Source organism: Carassius auratus, chromosome 46 (genome assembly GCF_003368295.1).
Source record: "Carassius auratus strain Wakin chromosome 46, ASM336829v1, whole genome shotgun sequence".
NCBI classification, from domain to species: Eukaryota; Metazoa; Chordata; class Actinopteri; order Cypriniformes; family Cyprinidae; genus Carassius; species Carassius auratus.
In genome coordinates this window covers 6239827-6258942 of record NC_039288.1, presented here as the reverse complement: position 1 = coordinate 6258942, position 19116 = coordinate 6239827, and the positions used below count along the sequence as shown (strand labels likewise).

The following is a 19116-nucleotide window of genomic DNA, read 5'->3' as shown; positions in this document are numbered from 1 at the left end:
TGTTCCAGAAGGGTTATCATCCACCTTCCTTCCCTACCTCTCTGTTTTCTAAGAGAGTGGAAATGGCCCTTCGCTGGAGCCACATCTAATCATTGTCCATCATCTCATCCTCCCCATCACATGTGACTTGGTTTGGTACATTTTCACCATTCCTAACCTGACTGCTCATGGGGTGATGACTCCATTTAAGCATGCTGTGCCAATGGAAGTGACATCGATGGCTCCTGTGTGTATAGATTTCCCCTCATTGAGAGAACATGTCCTCCACAGTAGCCTGAAAGCTGGACTCGACTTAGCACCCTTACATTGGAACCACTTAGTGCATTTTAGCCTCAAATGTCAGGCACCCCAGGGATGCATTGCACTGATGTGATTTTTATAAACAACATTATTCAGCACTTTATTCTGCACTGAAGTAGCAACACCTCTTCTGCTGAAGAAATAATATGTGATGCCCGAAATTTGATGAAAGTTAAGTTGATGACTGACCTTTTGCTCAAACTGTTGAGCTTGTTATCGATTGGCAAGCCACATGCTTGATTGTCAAAATGAGTGAGATTTTCTGCAAATTCCCGCAGTGAACCTTGAGCCAAGTCTCCCTGATGACTCACTGTGTCACTGTGATTAGTTGCTAGTTGGACTTGAAGTCCTGCTGTGCAAAAGGCTCTGGCAATTCAGAAGTGCCTTTTGCTGATTTGTCAACAAAAAAAGCCAAATTACTTTTTTTTCTTTTAAATGTTTGGGCTATTTGTATGCTATGTTGACATTTTAAGATGCTCATCTCTGCAAGAATCTTTCAGTGTCTGACAAATAGCTCTGCCAATTCCAAAAGAGATGCCAGCCAGAATTCCCCACTGAGAGCTTGGACACACACGCTGATGATCAAGGCAGAGCAAATGCTACACCTCGCCTTCAAATGGCAACCGGGGCTCTGGCAGTTGGTAAGACAAGCAAGATCATAAAGCAGGATGGTTTCAGGGTGTTTTAAGTGGGTGAATGTGGATTGACAGGGATCTTTTTTCCGACTTTAGTTATTCCAGCATGAGTCAATGATCTGGCAGTCAAACCGGATATCTTAGGGGCTGACCATAAAAAGCTACCATATATTTAAAAAAAAACAACTGTTTTGGTTTAAGGATAATGCTTACAGCTAAAAAAAAATCTATATTATATTTTGTTTTATTAATGGTCAAAGGTTCAACCCTCTATGCACACCTTGGCAATATAATCGCCATTGGCTAGTAAGATTTTTACTCGCCACACTAATATTCTATTTTACACACACACACACACACACGATTCCAATCAGCTTATCTTTGTAAAATGGCACAGCTTCTTAAATCTTAGCTTCTTAATCAGTCTGTCAAGCATTATGCACTATTGAAATTAAGACTGGGGGTGATGCTTAAGATATTTTTGGTTATTCAGGGTTTCTGTAAAAAAAAAAAAAAGAAAAAAGTAATAGATCATATTAATTATTATTAAAAGATAATACTACTGCTAATTCTACTACCTAAATATACAATGCACTATGGATTGAGGGTTGCTGGGTTCATGAATATTGATCACGTTATCTGCATTCAGTTGAACTGGTTTGATGAAATCAAAACAGAGACGGTAATAAATGAGCGCCAGCCAAAGAAATAGCCATTTGCGCATTAGCTCCGCCCACTACAGGGGAAACCGGCTGTAGAAAATCTTCTGCTTGTTCGAAAAAGTTGAACAATTCTAAATGAACTCCATTATTTTGAGACAAAAATAAAACAAAGAATATAGTTTACATGTAGCGTGTCGATTCAGTGTTTAGACTCTGTCTCTCTCTCTTTGAATATGTGAGAAACGGCGCTATCAACAAAGTGACGGTGAGTCGTGCACCTTTACAAAAATTTTCACAGTTCGGCAAATACAGATGTGCTGTGCATCCATTGAGATGAATTGAAAGGAAACCAATCGCTTGATGGAGAGCAGAATTCTGAAGCTCTCTGTCAGTGTTCAGTGAGTGAAAATTAGCTAATCTTATAATAGCCTCGAACACACACACTGGTGAGTAAAATCTAAGAAATTATAAGCCAATGGCTAACAATAGACATAATTTAGTCGCCCAGAGTAAAATTTAGTCGCAAATGCAAGTGATTTACTCACAATGTAGAGGGTTGAAAGTTTGAAATATTTACAGTATGTTTTTGTTTCTAGTAAGTCTCTTAGGCTCAACAGGACTGTTAAGTAATATTGTAAACAATTTAAAATTGTTCTTTATTTTAATATATTTTAAAATGAGATTTAATACGGTGGAAAAGCCATTAAAAGCACCCTTAGCGATCTTAATCATTAAAAAACAACAACAACAAAAAAAAAACAATTGGAAATACTTTGTACTTTTTTTTTTATCAGTTTGCATTAGTTCTCTATGCATAGTTACATTATCATTTATTTTTATAATTAAATATCTTGTTTCACCTGGAAATGAGTTACAAACAGAATATCACATTGACTTTTGATTTGTTATATCTTATAACATAGCAGCAGCAATCTTTACAAATATGCAGCATTGGTTAATGTGACAGTATATAGCCATTACTTTGCTTCTAGAGAAGCAAAGATACACATTTGCACTCATCATTAGCATTATCCCACATCGCTCGCACACAAAGCTTACCCTGTGGCCAGGCTTATACCGGTGACTTTCACCACCTGGCTTACTAAGCAAGATTTGGCATCAGAAATGGGATTCAAAGGATGACAGGTGCCAATGGAGTTGTGTGCGGTGCTGCCCTGTGAACTGACCACTGCACCTGTGGCGAGAAGGGAGACCTGGTGCCGAATGAAATTGAGAAGTCACTTGTTCGGTTCCAGGGGTAGGACGAGTTTCTCCTTGGAGTGTCTAAATGTAGATGGACAAACCACTAGTGCAGATTTAATTTAGGTCACGAGTCTTCAGAACTGTAGTTTTCATCTAAAGGCAAGGCTAATCAGCCATTTATATATGTCGGTCAGTTGGTCTTGGACACAAAGTCTTTTGTTTGAAGTTTACATGTCTAAAGTGCTGATAGAAGAGACAAAAGCAGGTAGAAGTGGAATTTTATTTGTCTTGTTTGATTGTGTGATCATGCCATCAAGATGTGAACCCATGCTAGACCATATTACACCCTGCCAATAATACACTCCGTGCAGGTCAGAGGCCATGTTTGTGGGTACTTGGAGGGCTTAGATTTTTCCTTTTCTGGTAGATTATCCTAACAAAACTGATTATAGATTATTTGGGATTATGGAACACTGTATATTATGAAAATCATACTTCAACAAAGAAAAAAATAAAACTTTATAAAAGGTGTTTCTATTAAGGATGGGTCATAGTAGTTTACTAGATGTCAAATAACTGACTATTTCGCTAGAATATAGATACATATACAGTAGGTGGCCAACCAGAGTGTGCAGTTGAAAATTTAGTAGACCTACTAATGAAGTTATGTTTGTTTCTTAGAAAAAATTCAAGCAGGATAAATGTCAAGCCTATGAGCCTGTGCTTTTATTTTCTCTTAAGCTACACACTATTACAACATATTTTAGATTTGAAACATTGTGCAGTATTATTTATTTAATATTAATTATGTGTTATATTATCCTAAAAAATGGAGCATTAAAAGTAGTAGCCTATGTTAGTGAGCTGCATACATGGACCTATTGCAAAATGTCAATATTCTCGTATATTAGGCCTATATTTGCCATAATATATTTTTTTAATTTAGTTTGTTTTGACTTAAATTTTATGGATTGCAAATTATTAGCAAATTATTAAATTTAAGTGTTTTTAAAGCCTTTCATAATTTGTGGCATTGATGTAACTAAAATGGCAAAATATGTGTTAGAACTAGGCCTAGCCTATAATATGCAACAATAAGCCAGCTTTTTAATCGTTTTATTTTTTTATGGCATAATGCACACTTCCTTAAATGTAATCTAAATGTTGCAAGTTAGTATACTACTTTTTTATGATTTATAGTTTTTTTTTATGTTGCAGATTCTGATTGGCTTTGATTTCTCTAGGTTTTTTATTTTTTTATTTTTTTAAGGAGTGAGTCAGAGAAATCGAAACGTGAGTAAAGTATCATTAATGTGCGGCCTTGTACACATACATATGTATGCTTGTACAGTGGACCAACGGCCAAGGCCAGGATTTTTCGTTCAAAACCTTTACCTCTACATTACCCTTTCGATTGAAATGAAAGCCCCTTAATATAACATAAGAAAATTGTGTAGTTTTAATGGTTTTCATAATTACTGTTTAACCTTCTGTTAAGTTGTGTGTGGTTAGTGAGAAACTACAAATGTTAAAATACTTGAAAAGGCAATAAAACACATACAGAACAATGGTTCCCGGGATTTTTGAGAACTGGAGCTTGTAGCCTAGAATTTTTCTTTCTAAATTATGTGAAAATCATCTTGTTTACTCACTTACAGAAAACAATATATTGATTTAAATTTTCTAAGACACTTTTTGTAAAAGTCATTTGCAAGTAGACGTCAACTATCATGAATATTATTGTGTTTTACACCTGAGAAGACAAAGGCCCGCATAATGAGCTTCATAATGAACCTGGTGGTACTTTCGTGAATTATTTTAACACAGAACTGCACTTGACTTGCAGTTAACGCCGTGGCCCTACGGCGGCAGTACACACGGCGGTATTAGGCATTTTAGTTGGCCACCTACTGTAAATATACATGCATATTGTTGCTTTGCAGCCTGAAATAATGACAGACACAGTTTTTGTTTTATCCAGCTGTATTTACTATAAGTGGAACTTCTAAAAAGATATAACAAGTGAAAGATATAACACCAACATGTCAGAAAATAATCGCTGAGTTGGAAGAAGGACACCCATAACAGAATATTACTTCCACCTCCATGCTTTACTGTAGGAAATTGTTATTTTGGATGGTGAGCTGTGTTGGATTTCTGACAGACGTATAGTTTGGTGTTGAAGCCAAATAATTACATTTTAGTCTCATCTGCCTAAGAAACTTCAAGGTGTGTTTTGGCAAAGTTCAGTCGTGACCGCAAGTGGCCTTTCTCGAGGAGTGCCTTTTTTATTGCAACCCTCCCTAAGGAGTTGCTGTAGGCCTCTTGGTAGCCTTTCGGACCAGTAAATACAGCTAAACAGTAAATACAGTAAAAACAAAAACTGTGTCCATCTTCATTTCATTACGTACTATATATATATACACATATATAAAATAGCAATTGGCTATTTTTTAAACTAACGTGGGGTGCTGTGCATTTAAGTTAGCCAAATAAATGTTTACATTTACATGCTGATTTTTCCTTATTTGGAATTTTAAAAACAAGTAGAAAATATGTTGATTTCATTCTCATTTTTCCCAAAAGAAATCAACAGAATTTCTACGTAAGGTTAGCAAACCAGGGAGATTTTACATTTATTTTAAATGATGTGAACAACATTGATTCAACATGATTTTAGCATACATACCTGGGGCAACAACCAGAGTCGAGCTAGCTAGGCAATCAATACACATAATGCACTTTTGAAAGATGCTTTGACAGATTGCTTGTGTTTCCGCCCTTACATGCATATGTTGTTTTGCACTTATGACAACGAGGGTTGTCAGCATTAACTCTAGTGAAGTCATTTTGCTCTCTCCGCCATCGTCACTCTTTGTATTAAGCGGGAGTTTTCGTACTGTTATGCGTGTACCGCGCTCTTTCTTGTTGTGTGTGTGTGTGTGTGACTGACAGACACCCTCCGCAGCGCGCATGCAAGTTCTTGCTGATTTCACAGACAAACGTCTTAATAATATCGCAAATTAGAAATGTTTGGTTTAATTTTAATTTTAATGTGCACGATAACATTAAGCAAATCTCTTCGCCATCGTCACTCTTTATTATTAAGCATGTGCGTGCGCTCATTGTGGTGTGTGTGTGAGTGTGTGACTGACAGACAGCCTTCGCGGCGTGCATGAGAGTTCACGCAGATCTCACGGATCAAACGTCTTAACATTATTTTTTTTCCCCCAGTACCGAAAGCAGAACCGATACCGTCAGATCTTACTGTTACTACGGTCTTTCATAATTTAGCCCCGGGGCCAGTTTAATACCGGGTTTCGGTATCCATCTATAGTCTCAAACCAATATCATATAATAAAATATAAACAAATTACTATGATTACAGTGCAGCATTACCAATCCAAGCTTGTAGGCCTGTACAACAGTAGGCCAATAAAACACACATAGACACACTAGGGATATGCCAGGATCAAATTTTCCTTTTGCAATTATTTGCTAATGCCTTTATTACGGTATATGGTATTATCATGGTACTGAAATATTGTTTTAAAAAAGTGGTCATAAAACAGTATAACAGGTTAAATAACTTTTTTCTTATAACAGAAATAACTGAACATTTAAATACAATAAAGCAATACAGAAAAAATAAATAGTTTATAATGTTTTACACAGATTAAAGTGCAAAATAGCTATAAAGACCAATTCGTATCACTTTACAATAAGATCTCATTAGTTAACCATTAAAATTCACATTGAGCAATAGCTACATTTGCTACAGAAGTTATTAATCTTTGTTAAAAAATACAAGTCTTAGTTCATGTTAGCTCATTAAAAAACACAGCTGCAACTTTTGATTTTAACAACGTGTTATTAAATATTGGAATACCTAAGATTGATGAATATTCAGAATAATTTTTCATTGGCAGTTTGTTAACTAATGAAGCCCTAATGTAAAGTGTGAATGATGTGATTTGCCTGTTTAGTCTAAATATTTAAGTATTTGGCGCTGTAATGAACACCATAACAAATCCACAAATTTGAAAAGTTGCTTTATGTAGTTTTCAGAGTAACGGCTGCATTTTCTGCAGTTTAGCGTCATCTGCTGAAAGCGAGTGAATGTGCTTTCATTCAGCACGTCTCTCACGTGTTCTCCTCTCCTCTCACGTGATCATAGCGGCCCACATGTCTTTCCAGCTGTTTTGTGCATTTTGACCAGTTGATGGGAAACTTATCCTTAAAATGCATTCCAAATTCTGAAGAATTTGTAATATATAATTATTCATGGTATTTAGAAATGCCCACGATAACAATATTGTGCATATTCATTACCGTGATATATCGCATTACTGAATACCAGCAAATGTTTAATACACACACACACACACACACACACACACAATTACATTTGCAAACACATACTCTCTCTTTTTTTTAAGCAGTTAATCTCAGTGGTGTGTTTATACAGTTGTTTCTCCATTTTTGCCTAGCTGCAGTCGTGTGAGCGTCAATTAAGGTGTAACAGAACGTTTGACCCTTCAGAAATCGATGGCCCATCTAATTGGTAGTCAGTGTGATGAATCTTGAGGTTGGTCAATCGTATTTGTTTCCTCTGAAATCCAATAGAGTAAATTCACTCTTCCTCTGTTCCTCGTTCATGTCAGCATGATGCATTGCTTCTGGCTTTGCTATAACTTCTAAGGCAACATCCTCTCTCACTCTCTCCCGCCTGTCTTAACCTAAATCCCTCCTTCCGTGTCTTAAAGTGAAAGAGGAAATCTTCTCGTTCCCTAAAGCTATATAGAATATGCCAAAAAGATTAAGCCACAGTTTTCTGTTAGTTTTTTTTTTCTTTTCTCCCCCTTTTGCGAGGACCTTACACAATAGCATTTGCTCTCATTTCTGCTTGTTAACAAGTAGATTCAGCCTGGAGTTTTATTTAGGCTACACATTCGTTTTTGAGCCGGTATCATGTTTGTTCTCAGTGGGATGGTTTCTCACATTAAAAGGGCAAAGTTGTTTTGGTAAGGTCACTTTTTTTTTTTTTTTTTTTTTTTTTTTTTTTTTTTAAGTAATAGGAAGGTTGAGGTGGGATAGTTGGCTACAGCCATCATGGAAGATGCATTATGTCTAAGCTTGTACATATCTTTATAGCTTTAACTTATTACTTTTTCTGTACATGGGTTATTCTATAAAAACCACTTCATTGGGAGGTTTTGCACTGGCTTTGAGCCTTTTTGTGGTATTCTCAACCACTGAGCCCTTTGGTTTGGACTCGCAGAGAACCAGCTATATGACAAATCCTTCATGGTCTGGAAAATTAATCTGTGTAATGCACATACTTGATCCGTAGTTGTAGAATGGTAGGAAAAATCTTTTTAAATGTTCACTGCAATCTTTTTTAATTAAAAAAAAGTTTGTTTGCGATTACATTCTTATAATTTGACTGAATTACTAATGTAAATAATGTTCAGGCTTGGTTTTCTTTTAATGCATTTGCAGATGACCTTCTTTTTTTTATATATATAGTTCCTGTGTGCAGTCTTTTACTAATGCAGACACAATATTTCTACTAAAATAGTCATTCAGTTTGTAATGGTAGTGTAGGAAATTGTCATTTTTTTTTAATCAACATACTAGAATGTTTGGAATGGTTTCTAACGGATTATTTGACACCTTTGTATGTGTGATGGATATCACAATGTATTAATTGTATGTGATCCAGATTTCCAGTTTAGAACAAAAGAATGATAAATTGTCATTGCAGTTATTGGCAATCATGTCAGCCAAAATGTCTATTTCTACCAGTATCCTGAAGTGAAAAAAAAATAAAGGACTACCGCCTTATCAGAGACAGTGTTTTTTTTACCCCTTTAGTGAAAACTGAAGTGTCTTTTGTCCTGCCTCAGCACAAATGAAGCCTGAATAACAAGAACAGTGAACAAGAACTGACACGGGCACTCCATTGTTGTTTGTCTCTTAAGAGCTTTACATAGACGTCTCATTGTGTTTCACTGTGACACTGGACTCCAGTGCAGAACTCCAGGCCTGCGCTGATGGCATTCCATTAGGATCTATCATATTAAACCCCATCTAATCACAGCTAATACAACACATTGCTTTGACACAGTTCTTTTTTAAACAGAGAGTTTAAAAAAAGACATGTAAGCGGTTTGCGCAGCTGTCCTGGATCAATCGAGTGTGACCTGTGGGAGATTAGACAGCCTGTTATATCCTTCCTTATAACATTGAGGTATTGTGTCTCCACTGATTTTGATGGACAGAATAGGATATGGCACTGGCCTCAGGACAGCAGTGGAAGCTGAGAATTTAATATTTTTGAAGATATGGCAGAAGATGTTTTTTTAGGACTTGTTTTCTTTCTTCTAGCCACACTAGGGCTGTATGTCTGTATATAACATGATTGGAGATTACATTTACATTTTTTTTTTTTTTTTTAACATTAAATCATTTAGCAGATGCTTTTATCCAAAGGGACTTACAAATGAGAACAATAAAAGCAATTAGACCAACAAGAGAACAACAACATTATACAAGTGACATGACAAGTCTCAGTTAGTCTAGCGCCGTACACATAGCCAAGGTTTTTTATTATTATTATTATTAGAATAGAAAAGAAAAGATGTTATACTTTTAGATCTGTTTATTCAGGGCTCTAGGCTCATTCCTCCCACTGCTAAGTTGGTCGCACGGGAACATTATTTTATTATTTTTTTTGCTACAACATGGTATTAATTAGTGCATTCTGATGAATAGTTTTTTCTTTTATCATAGTTTTTAACATTCCACACACTTTTTCATCAGTATTATTTGTAGAATTTTGTGAACGAGAGTTCCTCTTTTGCGGTGTTATAAGTCAGGCTTCGATCTCTTTCCCTTTCTCTTCCGAATTCGCAATCTTGGTGTCACGGTTTACAAGAAAAGATAATTACACCTAGAATCCTTTCACTTTTTAAGAATCAAACAAATTCTTGAAAGATGGGTTCATTATTATTCTTAATTTGAAAAGCAACCAGCAACAAACTAGCTTATATGTGACACTTTTTTTTAAAAAAAATAAGCATTCTATTGATGTATGGTTTGTTAGGATAGGACAATATTTGGCAGAGATACAACTATATTAAAATCTGGAATCTGAGGTGGCAAAAAAAAATCTAAATATGGAGAAAATCACCTTTAAAGGTGTGCAAATGAAGTTCTTAGCAATGCATATAACTAAAAAAAAATTTGTTTAAATTATATATATACAGTAGGAAATTTACAAAATAAGAAAGCCTCCATATTATAATGTGAGGACAAGACAACAGACTTTTCAGAATAAAAACAAAAAGTAAAATTTAATTTAATAAAATAAAATTTTTGACAGTGAGTGAAATTAAATATTCAGTTAAAATCACATTTTCTTCAGTCAGGGAAAAAAAAAAAAGCAAAGAAGCAAAAAAAAACAATTGCTAGCGTTAGTGAATCTTTCTGCCTCTGCATAGAGCATGCACTCACACATCTGTAACCAATTAAAATTATAACTTGCACATTCATAGTCAAGAGCCCTGTTATTAAAATAAAATTATTTTGTGGTTTTAGTGGAATGAAATGTTTATGCGGTTTAAGGTAAAAAATATATTTTTTTCCACATACTGTACATTATTGTTTCTCCTCTATGCCCCACCTTTCTGAAATGCGTAGATTTTTACAAAGCTCATCGTTATGAAAAGCGAGGCTCTGATTGGCCAGCTATCCAGTGCTTTGTGATTGGCCGAATGCCTTTAAGTGTGTGTATATGCCCCTCACTGGTAAAAATGATGTGTTGGATTTACTTAAAATATATATGCACCATTTTTGCAACACACTTTTTAAGTAAACCTAACTTGGAACAATTTTACTTAAAATAAACAAGATAATCTTTGTTATATGAACTTAATTATTTGAGTTGACTCAACGTTCTTTACTTAAAATATTCAACATTATATAATCTACCAAGTAATTTCAAGTTGTGTTAATTTAACATTTAAGATCATTTATATTAAAAATCTGAGTTGAACCAACTTAACATTTTAACTGCTTTTAGATCTTCAGCTATTGGTCTCCTTAGTCATCGCATCTTAAATAAATTAAACAAGCAAATTACACAAAATAAAGCATTTCAGTTTATTTTTTTTACAGGCTGCAGTGAAGGTGAAGCCTAAAACCAAACATCATGAATTTACAACTAAATGTGACAAATATACAAATGTAGCTTCATTTCCAACATGTTATTTTCTTGATTTATTCACCCTTTGCAACACTTCTTAAAGGGTTTACATTTTTCAAACATTTACTTTAGTACAAAAGTCCTAATAAAATTAGAAAAAAAAAGCATTTTCTTTCTTTCTTTTATGTTTTGTTTGTAACACACAGATTGCAAACTTCAAAATAGATCACTTTTTTTCACCCTTTGCAACAATTTTTCTAATATTTACTTTTGGAACACGCGACAAACATCCTAAGAATAAATCAAGTATTTAATCGAACAGTTGCAGACAAACATTGTACAATGAGCTCTTTAGGATAACTCAGATTAATAGCATAAATTAGGCCAAGCAGAAAAACACAAGCCTTTGCAACACCTTCCAACCCCATCATCACCTCTATGCCTTCCAGCACTATCCCAGTCTGTAATGGATCATCTGTTGAGCCACCTTTCATGATGATTTTAAGTGTGAGCAGTTCCAGTTTCTCCTTATTCCCATGAGTATCTTTAAAAAACAAAACAAAGCAAATGTGTATTTAATTACAACACCACTTGATATTTTTTCTGATTGTTTCTCAGTGCAAAAAAAATACATTGCAATGAAATAACACACACACACAAAAAAAATTAAGATTTTGAAATATTTTAAAATTAAATAAGTGATTTGCAGCCATTAATTTTATTTCTATGTTGGTTGAATTTAATTAACTGACTTTATATAAGTTGTTTAGTTTTGGAGAGTAACTTGGTTTTTGATTGATTTCAGATGCTCAGCTGATGGTGCTTGATGAGATTCTCAGAGAGGCAGACAGTTAAGCATAGAATTACAACTTCTTTACGTTGTTCCACAGGGCGGGTCTAAAAAGTAAAACAAAATGCGGCTTGTTATGCTGCATAGACACAAAATCACAACTATACAGTGGCTCCATAGAGTTTGTGAATCAAGGCATTATTTGACCAACTCATCTCTGATGACGGTGAAACTGCTGATGGAAATGAAGTTGAAAGGAAAATGAATTTTGAAAGAGAAAATTAAAATCTATACACCACAATAATGATCTGAAATTTCTACAGTGAATATTTTTTATAAAGCTAATTGGAGAATGGCCAAGTCAGTCAGTTGATTCACACAAAATGTTTTCATTATTTACTCATCCTAACACTGTTCCTGATTAATGACTTTCTTTAGATAAACAGATAAACAGAAATAGACTTTCAATCCTGATCCTGAAGAGCCACCGCTCTGCACATTTTGTATCTATCTTATCCATTAATATTGCTCTCTCCAGATCGGCGGCAGAGGGAATGCAGGTTTAAATTTACAGTTGTGATCATAATTTAGAAGGTTTACTAGACAGAGGAATCATTGTCATTTAGAAATAAGTTAGCATGTGTCTGAATCGAGATCACCATTATTTAATTATCATGCATGCATATTGAAATGTAGCATATATTTTACAAGGTAATATAAACCAAACCTAAAAATTAACCTGTGCCCAGGCCAGGACTGCCACTCATAGAGAACATGAGAACAATTATTATTATTATTATTATTCTGGAATGGGTTAACACGAACAGACTCTGTTTTCATAAGTATTCATAACACGTTTCTAATTTCAGAAACATTATTCTAAGCGATTCAGAAATACAGTTTAACAGTTCCTTTTTTAGATCACAAACGCAATAAACAATATAAATCTAATATTATACTTAGTTTTCAAAAAAAGTTAGCTTACCTCTTCTCACCGTCTTCACATGTGCTTCACAAAATGGCTCCTTGGCAGGAAACAGCATATCACATGGCTCACAGTCAAATACTTAAAATTGTGTGCTATATTTACTTAATTTTAACATAACTGTACTAGTTGTTGTCATGACTTATTTTCTTTCGTTGTATTTATGCATACACTTAAGTTCACTTTGTAACTTATATTTTTGTGTTACATGAACTATATATGTTAAGTAGACATTGAAAAGTTATAAATACTTAGTTTTTTGTGTTTAATATATTTACTTTTATAAGTAATGGTTGTTCAGACAACGAATCGTTTTTTTCAGCGACTGTGATGCATGTCTCGGTTAGAACACCAAGATAAAAACAATAAAACACATTACAAATGAGCCATTTGTTACATCCAGTGGGGACATAATTATGGGTTATAATGACTTATACTGTGTTTCTAAGTTGTGTTGCATCATGATACATAAACATAAAACCATGTCTGCATTTGTGATAGAAGAAACAACAAACAACAAGCTCTACTCTACACCAGCAGTCCCCCAGCTCTGCACATTTTGCATGTCTCTCTTTGTTAACACACCTGATTCAGATTATCAGCTTATTAGAAGTGAGCTCTGTGCATGAAATGTGTTCCCATTGATATAGTCCCTACACAGTGTTCATTGCTCCCTACTCCCTACTCCCTGAGCAGGGGGAAACTGTTGAAGTTTACTTCGGAACATTCATTCATGGATTTGCGCTGTGCAATGTCTTAACACACGGACAAGTGTGACATCATATACCTTTGTAAATAAATACAGTTTAAATTCACGTCTCGCACACTTCAATGCACTTTGAATGGAACATATACGTTTGCTTCGAACTGGAATCATGGGGGAATTTCCTGGCATGTCCACTTTGCAGGGTACTTGCATTTGAATAGAACAAATGATGCAAGAAAAACATGCAAAACGTGCAGAACCGCTGCTCTACACTGCTCAAACCTCGCGTTTGAATCATCAGTGGCAAATCCTTTACATATGTAAACGTACTTACAGACTGTGAGTCAGAACAGCCGGCATTGTGGTCTTCTCTCCCAGGATCAGGAAACAGTCCTCCATAAAATGCGTTTGCACACATCTGTATATTTGGCTTGACCTGTTCTGGAACAGTGTTGTAAATACAACTTAACCACTGATTTCTAGTTGTGTTTTAGTTCTAATTTTATAACAAAACATCATCTCCACAACATGGCTCCAATGGCAACAGCGAGAATCAAAGTCAAGGCTTCTTTGTGTGAACATTTGGGCAGCGCTATGAAAATCTTCCCACATCGTGACGTAGACATGTGGGGTTTTTAAAAAAAGACTTTTTAGGAGAGCAAGGACAATTCTTAACTTTTATAAAGAATATCTCTTTGGATTTGAGACTTTAGTCTTTGCGACTTTACAGATCTTATCTATTCACGAACAGCTTGTAACACTCCAAAGAGAAAGGAAAACTTGAAATCGCATCATATGAACCTTTAACTGATTCTGTCCTGTTCTTGCCATGGAGAAAGCTTTAAATGGTTGCATGACATAAACAGCCAAATTAACAAAAATAAATACATTGCAAAGCAGCTGCTTTTCTGCATTAATAGCAGACTTTTTTGTTATGAATAGTCCTTTTTATTATTATTATTATTATTAGAGAAATTACAGAATTAAAATTTTTGGTGAACTTTTGCTTAAAATTTAAATAGTACCTAAAAATATCTAGTTGCTTATTTCACAGACATGATCACTATGAATCTTTGTTTGGAAAGAAGCTGGTTTAGCATGATCAAAAGCAAAAGTCAACTGCATACAAGTTTGTATTGGCAGGAGTGGGAGTACATAAGGACACAATTTTCATTTTTGGGTTAACTGACCCTTTTAACTTCTCTAATGTTACCCATTTCTGAGTACGGCAAGATATTCAGCAGGAAATACTGTAGACTGAGGCTTGTTTTATCCATTACCATTTGATTAGCTTGTAATAGTGGGCTATGATATAATTATAAGAGATTATTTCCAAAGCTTTCATGCTTATTACTATTGCTGATGCTTTGGCTGAAGTTTTGCTTTCAAAACTCATATCTCTGTATATTAAACTGCAACTCTCACCGTTTGAGTTATTTACTGGAATGATGCCTTATAATTATGCCGCTTGTTGTTAATGCTTAAGCAGTTGGACCTAAAATAAATGGGTGGAAAGTGTTGTCAGGTCAGTTTGGATTTAATATTAATATTGTATAGAAAAGATTTGGAATCTAAAAAATTATATTTTATGGTAACATTAAAAAATATATATTACTTTGCAATGAGAGGGAGTGAGTTATAATACAGATAATATGCTTTTGAATGCCTTGCACCAGAAGGACTGTGTATAAAATGGAATATTTGATTTAGTTGAGTGGCTCTTTGAAATTGATTTTTTGCGACTGGCCTTCAGCGTAATCTCATTCTCGACATCCTAAAGATGAATTCACTGTTATCGTTGAAGGTAATTTCAGGGTCAAGTCTACATTTTCTTACTGGAGATAACAAGCAACACGTCAGTTTTTATTTTTCTGACCTTTGAGGCTCCAATGTCCTCTAAAATAAAGGTGACATTTCTCTCTCTCCCTCTCCCTCTCTCTCTCTCTCTCTCTCTCTCTCTCTCTCTTCTTGTTTCTACTCTCTCCAGGTCTATGAGAGCCCTCTGTAGTTAAAGGGGCTAAAAATAGCCTGGTTCCTTCGTGTTGTGCTACCTAATTAAGAGGAGAGGAACGGAAGTGCTTCCGAGCATCTGGGCTCGATATGTAATGGCTGCCCTTGATTTTATTTGTTAGTGGATGCACACCACTACCAATTATCCCCTGTATCGTGGCTAACCACTGAAGACATCCTTAAAGAAGCTGATGGAAGTGTTCCTGCAGCCGTTCCCAGTGCGCTATGTCACAAGAGCTTCAATATAAGCAGTTTCCTTTAGCATAGAATGTCATTAGCCGCTTTTCCACTGTCGGGCTAGTGCAAGCCAGTGCTTTAAAGGGGGCTAATAGCCTTGGACTTGTATTACCGAGGTCAAAATAGCTCCTTTACATGCCTCTCTAGAATGTCGCAAAACCCCATCATTTCACCAACAAAGAGAAGTTATCAGAAAACTAAGAAATACGTAACTGGAACTAGCTCGATCACTAAACGAACACGATGAAAGTGGCCGTTTGTTTGCATACTTTGATAAATATTTAAATCCAAAAGCATCAATGTTTTATTATAATAAGTGATACATTGATCATAGTGAATTAATTTATCAGGATTGTAGACACGTTTATGCCTAGTGTGCATAGTCTTTTGCATCGCTTATAAATATTTCTGGCCTGTATGGTGATTATAATCCACATTGGATCAAGTTATTTCAAACACTTGCTGCTGACTGAAAGTGAGTTTTGAGCTCAGCTTATAAAAAAAAAATAATGATGCTGGTGTTATAGCTGTTAGCTTTCTGAAATGATCCGCAACGCTGACGCTCTCCAGATGTGGAGAAACTCTGCCTTTGTTCATAACCACTCCTCTAGCTCTAGCTGGCCAGCTTTTGTCCCGAGACAAAAATGTGGAAATGAGGCTATTCCGAACAAGTGGAATCATTTTATTTTAGGAATTCAAGAACGTTGGCTGTCAGCTTCACTTGTAAATACCAGGTGGATACATGCAAAGTGAGTAGTTGCTTCCACTCTTAAATTTCTTCTAGTGTCCCTTAGCTTAATGTCCACATGAGGCCTAAAGGCTAGTTAAATCAAAACATCTCTCAATTTTGCACTTTTAACCCTGCAGATTGTCATTTAAAATGAAACTGAAGCTTAGATGACTTTATAAGTGATGGGGTCAAGCTTGCATTGTCTTCTCTCGTCTGAGTCATTGAGGCACACTGAGGGAAGAGATTGGGCTGACAGCTCATTGATTTCTTTCTGGGCCTGTGTCAAACATGTTTCTGAAATGCTTCTTTGTCTTAGTGCTGTCTGGAGAGTTATTTGGATATCAGGGACTGATGGAGGGACATGGAAAAAAAGGATGGAGCTGCACTGATTCTCCTCACGGTTAGCTCATAGATAAGAGAACCCCTGTTGGCCATGCTTCTTCAATAGTGTTTTATCCATGTGTAGTAAGTGTGCCGTTGCTCTTTATATTCTGCTACCTCTTTTTTTGTTTGTTTATCACTAGGATCAACATTTCCACAGCTATTAAAGAGCACCTTCAATGTTGAAAATAATAAGAAATATGGACCCACTTTATATTAAGTGGCGTTAACAACTATGTACTTACATTTCCATTAATAATTTGCTACAATGCACTTACTGTGTAACATACATGTTTTACGTTGTACTTGTATTTTAAAAATACTTAAGTGTAATTAATCTGTAATTAATTTCTGAAATTGCATTTATAATTACACTGTTGTGTCCCATCCCTTACACCATAACCCACCCTTTAACCTACCCATACCACCAAACCTGTCCCTAACCCTAACCATATCCCACCTTAATAGCAGCAAAAGTGTTTTGCAATCAAATATGAACGAAATAAGTACATTGCACTTAGTTTTTATGTAAGTACATAGTAGTTAAGGCCACTTAAAGGGTTAGTTCACTATTTGTCCATCTTCTACTCATCCTCGACGCATCCTAGGTGTATGTGACTTTCCTCTTTCAGAATAATCCAATCAAAGTTGTAGTAAAAATATAAAAATATATAAAAAAAAACGCTTTCAGTGGGGGTAAGCTGGTGTTGTCAACTATTCAGAAGACGTGATGTAAAGTGCGTGCATCTGTAATAAAACGGTCCTCACATGGCTCCGGGGGGTGAATAAAGGCCCCCTGTAGCGAATCAATGCATTTTTGTAAGATGAATATCCAGATTTCAAATGTAATAAACACTTTTTTTCCTCACTTCTGCTGACTGTCGAAAGCTGCGGGAATGAGTAATGCGATGTATGCGCAATCCTGGATCCAAATTCAGGCCCTGATTACACATAATTCTATTATACAGAGAATTGTGAAATAGATTTCCATGACTTTTCCAAAACTTTCTGGTTTTATTTTTTCCAAAACTTTTCCAGTCCTGGAAATTGCTGTTTTCCAGGTTTGTCATGACCGTACGAACCCTAAACGTGACGATTGGGTACTGGTCGGTGCGGTTATCTAAATCAGACAAAAATATAGGTGCGAGCAGTGTGTTTATTTTAAACTGTGAGAGTCCACACCATTACCCCTAACAGCCTGTGGCCTCCACTGTTTACCCTCATTTTTAAGAGACAAGCCTCCTCCCTACCCATACTTCCATTTCTCTTGTGGTTATGATAGTCGGTTGAGCGCATGATTGCATGCCTTTGCTGGCCAGTTTCTCAGGGTCAGTGCAGTCCCAGTGAAACAGGAGATTACATCCACTGATTGGGATGGACATTAGAACAGCAGTGCTGTGGATGCACAGATACAAGCTGAATGCGGCCCATGTTGTGCGTGGGGTGGGGAAGGATCTTTTGGCAAGTCAGCCTGTCCTCGAGCTTGGCACCGGCAGTAGAACGGTGGCAGCACACTGTGTGCAGTCAGACAGGAGTGTTTACCAGTACAGTTGTATCAAAACTGGTGTGTGTGTAAATGGCGGGTGTGAGAGTGCCCAGAATGGAGCTCTGCACACACACCGTCTGGCCTGGCAAGGGCAAATGCAGTCTTCTGATGGAGACTGAGTGCCCTTGAGATTGGAGCCGCCAGCAGTGAAGATTGATTTGTTGCTCTCTGCTGCTTCCACTGTGTCTTCATACATAATAGTGACTTCGAGCGTCCCCTCTATTTCTGCCACCAAAGTAAGCAAAGTCCTAATATCTCAAGTATTTTGCATCTGTCAAGATTTCTTGAGCTCCTCCGACTTCATGCTTGTTTATTCATCAGTATATCAACGCATTAAACAGGATTTTCTAAGGGCGATTGGTCACAAAATTTAAATCCGGTTAGGAAATTACTACTCTGTAATTGCCTCAAATAGATTTAAACTGTTAACTGATCTGCAAAATCCGTTGTTGTTTTTTGTTCCAGGTTTTATGAATGGCATTCATCTGCCATTTTCATCGTCACATTTGGTCCAGCCCATATAAACAGGATTAGGGATTTAGGATTACACTCCCCGACCTTCTCCAGATTGTGCTGTGTCTAGACCCTTTGGGTATCTAATGCTGTTTGTCAGTTCAGTGTTTGAAGCCCTGAGGAGTTTACCAACCAATTGTCCTAGTGGCATCTTTACGCTTTGAACCAAGCAATCTGCTCAATGGAGAAGCTTGTTTTTATGTGGCTCT

At 36.0% G+C, this 19116-nt stretch overlaps 1 protein-coding gene across 5 annotated transcripts in view; it reads left to right on the top strand.

Moving 5' to 3' along the window:
* Nucleotides 1-19116, top strand: part of LOC113063991 (bifunctional heparan sulfate N-deacetylase/N-sulfotransferase 1-like) — a 100400-nt gene that overhangs the window by 33815 nt on the left and 47469 nt on the right. Inside the window, exon 1 of one of the 5 annotated variants that reach the window (XM_026234468.1) lies at nucleotides 16847-16867. The exons of the other annotated variants lie outside the window; for them this stretch is intronic. The gene's annotated coding sequence lies outside the window, so the exon portion shown is untranslated. Of the gene's footprint in view, nucleotides 1-16846; nucleotides 16868-19116 lie in introns of those variants that run through there. 5 annotated transcript variants of the gene reach the window in all.